The sequence below is a fragment of the Ictalurus furcatus genome, chromosome 5 (assembly GCF_023375685.1).
Source record: "Ictalurus furcatus strain D&B chromosome 5, Billie_1.0, whole genome shotgun sequence".
Classification (NCBI taxonomy): domain Eukaryota; kingdom Metazoa; phylum Chordata; class Actinopteri; order Siluriformes; family Ictaluridae; genus Ictalurus; species Ictalurus furcatus.
In genome coordinates, this window is record NC_071259.1 from 11,146,808 (window position 1) to 11,153,056 (window position 6,249).

At 35.9% G+C, this 6,249-nt stretch overlaps 1 non-coding gene across 1 annotated transcript; it reads left to right on the plus strand.

Annotated features, from left to right (window-relative positions):
* Positions 1-216: 216 nt before the first annotated feature.
* trnat-cgu (transfer RNA threonine (anticodon CGU)) lies at positions 217-288 on the plus strand. The gene has a single exon. It is a non-coding gene; the product is annotated as a tRNA-Thr (tRNA).
* Positions 289-6,249: the final 5,961 nt, after the last annotated feature.

The following is a 6,249-nucleotide window of genomic DNA, read 5'->3' on the forward strand; positions in this document are numbered from 1 at the left end:
CTTATGGTTCTGAGCATATCTCAGTAGGGACAACACTCTTCTATGCAGAATGTTACTGGCATGTCTTATGTGTCTGTTGACCTGTTTGGTTGGATATCAAGTCACATCTAGTGCCTTTTATTATCAATTCAACCATATACAGCTGGTACAGTAAAATGGAATAATGTTCCACCAGGACCATTGTGCTACAAGATATCTTCAGGCATTTCTTGTGCAGGCATGATGGCCAAGTGGGAAGGCGTTGGTCTCGTAAACTGAAGACCATGGGTTCAATCCCCGTTCATGCCTTGCAGTGCCTGTTTGTTGATGTCTTTCTGTTCTTACTTTGTAGATGTCCATGAAGTTTTTAGGACACAACATAATTTCCATGGGAAACTTCTTCCATTCCTGCTAATTGCATGATGGCCACATGGGAAGGAGTTGATAATGTAAACCAAAGCTCACTCCCAATTCATGCCTTGCAGAAGCCAGTTGCTGTTATGTTCTCTTAGTCCCCATGAGGCAATAAATAATATTGTTTGGATGCAATGTGATTTCTCAATTTTATCTTTTGTTGCCCCGTCCCAACTTTGAGACGTGTTGCTGCCATCAAATTCAAAATTACCTTGTTGTTTTCCTTAAAATGGTACATTTCCTCAGTTTAAACATTTGATATGTTTTCTATGTTCTATTGTGAATAACATAGGGGATTTATGAGATTTGCAAATCATTGTATTCTGTTTTTATTTACATTTTACACAGCATCCCAGCTTCTTTGGAATTGGGGTTTTATGTGTTACCTCATATTTATACCCCTGTGAAACAGGAGGTCATGGTTGAACAATTTCCTATTCCTAGTCACCCAGGTGTATTAAAAAATGTAAAATATCAATGGGAATATACTTTTTAAAAATTCTCATATGAATCCATAGGGTTGCCAATAATTGTTGCACACCTATATTTAAAAAGATATTTTATTTGATAAACTGTGTTGTGTTTGCAATTGTTTGATATCCATGAGAGGAGAATATTTTTGTGAACATTTTGAACAAAAGATCAAAAGGTTAAACATTAGTGGAGTGCCAATATTAGTGCAGGGCACTGTATCTACAAAGAATTCTAAGAGGTTACATATGAAAAAAAGACAGAAAAATACTTTGAAAGAAGTGAAAGAAAGAAGGCAAAGTCAAAGCTCATAGATTATACAAAAAAAATGGTTGGCAGTAGAATTGGCATGATACTGAAACCTTGGGTTTCAGCCAATTAATAAAAATAAAAACTTTTTTCATTAAAAAAAAGCTACTAAGCTTTAAAACACAAGCTAAACTTCACTTAAAAATACAGGATAAAAAAATATAAAGCTAAATCATGGCTGACATCAAAACACTGCTTTTTTATTCAGTTAAACTCTCAATGTTTATCATGTATATCATGCCAGGAGGGTTCTTACAGTCTGGACCATGCAGTAAGATGAAGAAGTCGTCACAGGGTCCTTTGCAGGCTGGACTGCGTCACTGCGGAGCCATGTGGGTCAGGCAATATCTGTCGATGTGGGGATCCTTACAGTCTGCAACATGCAGCTGAAGGAGCCTTGAAGGGAAAAGCAAAAGTTTAACCTTAATCATACCATTTCCTCTCTCCTTAACACGTCAGAGATTCTGGACGATTGTTTCTATTAATGTCTTCTAACTCACAGGCCGAAAACTTGAAAGACACCAAAGAACGTGGTGTTTCTATTAATATCTCTTTCCCCGTCAGGTTAGAAACTCAGAAAGTGGTGTTTCTGTTAATGTCTCTTTCCTCGTCAGGTTAGAAACTCAGAACAAGGAGGTGCCGATCAGGGAGATACCTTTATCCATTTCTGCTAAGAAGGAGATTGTAATCTGGTGCTTTTCTATTCCAGCAATTTGACTGGCTATTTATGCCAGAAGTGGCCACAGTGTAACCCACCCTAGTGTGGAACTCATTTGCATAGTGTAAAGTACACAGTTGGAGAAGTGTCTTTAAAGTTTTGCCTGTGCATTTTTCTTTCCCAAACCTCTTTCAAAATATTATAACCATTGTGCTGAACACATAGAGTCCAAACATGATAAGAAATTGTTGAACTAATGCATTCACCCATGTATTCATTTATGTGTTAATAGGTCATCTCATATACATTTTTATGCCGACAGTCATTTTCCATGAACATAAACTGTTCTTTACATGACTGTGAAGTGGATATGTCACAGTTTATGTCAACTTTAATGATTCAAAACATATGCATGAATGGATTTGGATGGGTCTTTGTGGCCTTTCTTTGTTTCAACTACTGCTGTTGCATCCAGAGGTCCTAAGGAATTTTTATGGCAGTGCTGGCCTAAACCTTACGAACGAGTTTGGTGGTTAGAGTCAATCTGTGGTTCAAGGGTGAAGGGGGTCTCCTTCCCTGTCCTGTAAGAGATGTCTGGCAGCTGTCTTAGCAGCTTATCTGAATGATACCAGGCATTTGTTTATGTTCGTTAACTAAGATCCAATCACAATGTGGCAAACCTTTCTCTAGCCTGGTAGTCAATTGCTGTTCACTACACACATAAGTGCCCCTAAGTCATCTACAGTACATGTTCACATTATTTATTTACAGTAACTGATGCATTCTTGTGTTAATTAATTTTCATTCCTAAACAGGGAAAGTGGGCATTGCATAAGTAACAGCAACTATAAAAAGAAGATATTGGCTTGTATTAATAAAGATTTTTGATAATTATTACCCTCAAAGACACTCACACATGGCCTATAAGCATTATGTGCTATATTCAGAGTTTAGTTAAGCACACATAGTGTGAATTTAAGGCATACATTGTGCACAATGGTATTCAAATCTCAGACATAACTACAATCTTAAGCTCTGTTCAGAGAATTGCACATGCTGTGTGGGGTTTGCTTAAACATGTCTCAGATAAGCATAGGTGTGACCTTGGACTTGAGCAAATGTTTCTTCAGCTGGCACAAGGATATTAAGTCATTAAAAATGTTTTCATTTGTGTTCCAAAGATGAACAGAAGTTTTATGGGTTTGGAATGACATGAGGGTGAGTAATTGATGACAGAATTTTCATCTTTGGGTGAACTATCCCTTTACACAGCTGCATAACTAGATTCTGAATACGAGGAACTTTCCCATGTAAATATTGACGTACCTTTTAGACTTAAGTCATCAATACTGAATACAGTCCCATTTTCTTAGCCTCACACAGTGTTCATGTGAGAGTAAATGGCCTAGTCTGTAGTCAGATGTTTACATTATACTTAATAGAAAAGAATATACACCGTACTATAAAATATTTCTGCCCATTTTTATCTGGGATATGTAACGGGTGTGTGTTGGTGGGGGGGAGGGGGGGAGGTTTGGGGGCTTAAGAATTGTTGACACCATTTTTCTCCTTACAGGAGACAGATTTTTGAACATGTGTCTGTTTCTATAGCTAGGCTTTACTGAATGTACTGACTCTATTGAATATACCTTGCTTATTCTATTTCTTCCTATAGTGAGGTAGCATTTAATAGTGTTTACATACACTTACCAGCCACTTTAACAGTTTAACAGGTGTTCCTATTAAAGTTGCTGGTGTGTGTGTGTGTGTGTGTGTGTGTGTGTGTATATATATATATATATATATATATATATATATATATATATATATATATATATATATATGTATGTATGTATGTATGTATGTATGTAAACATGTATATATTTATTATTATTATTATTATTGTTATTATTAATTGTTTGCCTGTGCTCAAGTTCTCTGTTAATTGTTGGTTTGTTTAATGATTTTGCTTTATGTTTGTGAATGGAACATGTACCTTTGAATCTCTATAGCAAGGTTATATAATGCACTTTGTAAATCTTGAGCATTGTCCTATAAATATTTCCTGCACCCCCCCCCCCCCTTCCTTTTTCTCACACCCAATCTTTCTTTTTCCCCTGATTCTTCTGGTACCCCTGTGAACTCTGTTACCTAAGACAGTCCCATCAGAGGAGAGAGGGATCAGTGACATAGAGGTACATGAGAGTGTGTGTGTGTGTGTGTGTGTGTGTTGCTGGCTTTCACTACTGATGGATCAAGTGAATAGGGCATTGTAGGGGGTTCCTGACTAACAGGTCACAGAGGCACTTTTGCAGCGCCACATTGTTTTGTAAGCATTCAACGAGGCTTTAGGCCGTCTGGGCCATTCACCCTCATTGCACAGTCTGGCTGGAAGTTATAAACACAGTCCACTTGGTCTTTGTGTGTGTGTGTGTGTGTGTGTGTATTAGAAGAAAGAGAAGATTCTTCAGACGAGTGTGCTGTGTCTTGTCCTGGTGTATCATCATGGGTGAGTACAGCTATGCATGCTTTTTCCTTGCTGAGTCAGAATGAATGAATGACTAGGATTATTTAACAAGGGGGAGTGCGAAAGGGAGTGAGGAAGTTAAAGGAATGAGTAACAAGTAATTTCTTAAAAGTGTGTGAATCTTTAAAGCTTTCCTGTTCAGACTTCTTGGTTCCCTGACTTAAATAAGAAGTAGAAAGCATAACTTGCTTGTTTAAATACATAATTCTATAATAATTTAATAAGGTTAGACATAAAACTAAGTATTTGGTGTGTATGTAGGTAACCTGTAATAAACCTTGGTTCACATGGTTTCACTTTTATTTTTCTGGTTGTGTCTAGTGACATGAAAGTGTAGAGGAGAAATATGACAAATTTATAACCTTCAACAAAAACTGTAACCTTTTATGTGGGGAGTCAAAAAGACGAAGACATTTACTCATGATATATTACATGACAATATGGCATGCCTTCAGGGAGCTGTTGATTGTTAGAACTCTGTGGAAGTGGGTAAAGAAAAAGTTGAAAAAGTGGGGAATAAATGTGTATGCCTGAATAAAATAGATGAGCTGATGGAATAGTACCATGAACAATGTTGTCAGTACAGTGTTAATCAGAACCCACTTTGACTTGGTTGTGAGGATTTTTTTCTGTGGGGAAAAGAGAAAGTAAGCATGCAACTTTTACATCTCTTGGTTCTGAGTGAGTTAATTATTGTTAATGATGATGAGTTAGTTCAGTTACACACTAACAAACATTTATCATTAATATTATAATGTTTAATGGTCATAAATATATCAAAAGTCCATATTTAGATGCTATGCTGTTGACAAATATTTGTAGAGTAATTCTTGTTTTTGGTTGTGTACTTGGATTCTGTGATACAAGATGAAGGGGAGAATGTTATCCATATTTTGAGTTTCTCTCCATTTATGTTGGAAGAACCACATACAGATTACAGGGAAAATTATCTATGAGTATAAAGTGTCTGGAAATGTACAAAAAGATATTCCCTAGTCTGATGTTTTGATAATGGTGGTGGGTAGCGCTGTAATCTCCCGCAGGTATCAGAGTCAGTTTTTCTTTTAATTTGTCTTCAATCTGTAAGAATCACAGCCTTCTACTACCTCTGGCAAAAATTATGTAATCACCACACTTTTTTACTTCGTAGCAAATAAACAAATCACAGATATAACACAAAACAATTTTTGTTTAATAGCTGAACAGTCTGGCTTCATGAAACCTACCTCAAACAAATTATTTTAATTAATGGCATATTTTTTCCAAATCAAGTAGAGGAAAAAATTATGGAATCACCTTGTAATTTGCATTTCTAAACAAATACCAGCATGAATCTAAAAATCAAAATTAGCCTGCAGTTAAAAGAGAGTGCTTACAGACCTTAACGAGCTGTTGGACTTGATTAATTGAAAGGGAACATGGCCCCAACAACAGAGTTGTCAATTGAAACAATGGAAAGGATTATAAAAGTCCTTCAAGAAGGAAATCTGACAACCAGTCAGTTGTGTCTAAAATGTGGAGCAAGTATAAACAAAATGGGAAGGTTATAAAAGATAAACATATGGGTAGACCAAGGAAGATGTCAAAGTGTCAGGATAGAAAACTCAAAGCAATATGCCTTGAAAATAGAAAATGCACAACAAAACAAATGAAAAACAAATAGGCAGAAACAGGATATATGTAAAAATATGTTTATGACAGAACTGTAAGAAATCTGCTGAATGAAATGAGATTTACATATAAAAAAAAACACTGAGTGATTCCATAATATTTTCCTCTACTTGATCTGGAAAATATATGTTCATTAAAATAATTTCATTTAACACAAAGCCAGAATGTTCAGCTATTAAACAAAATCGTTTTGTGTCATATCTATGATTTGTTTATTTAC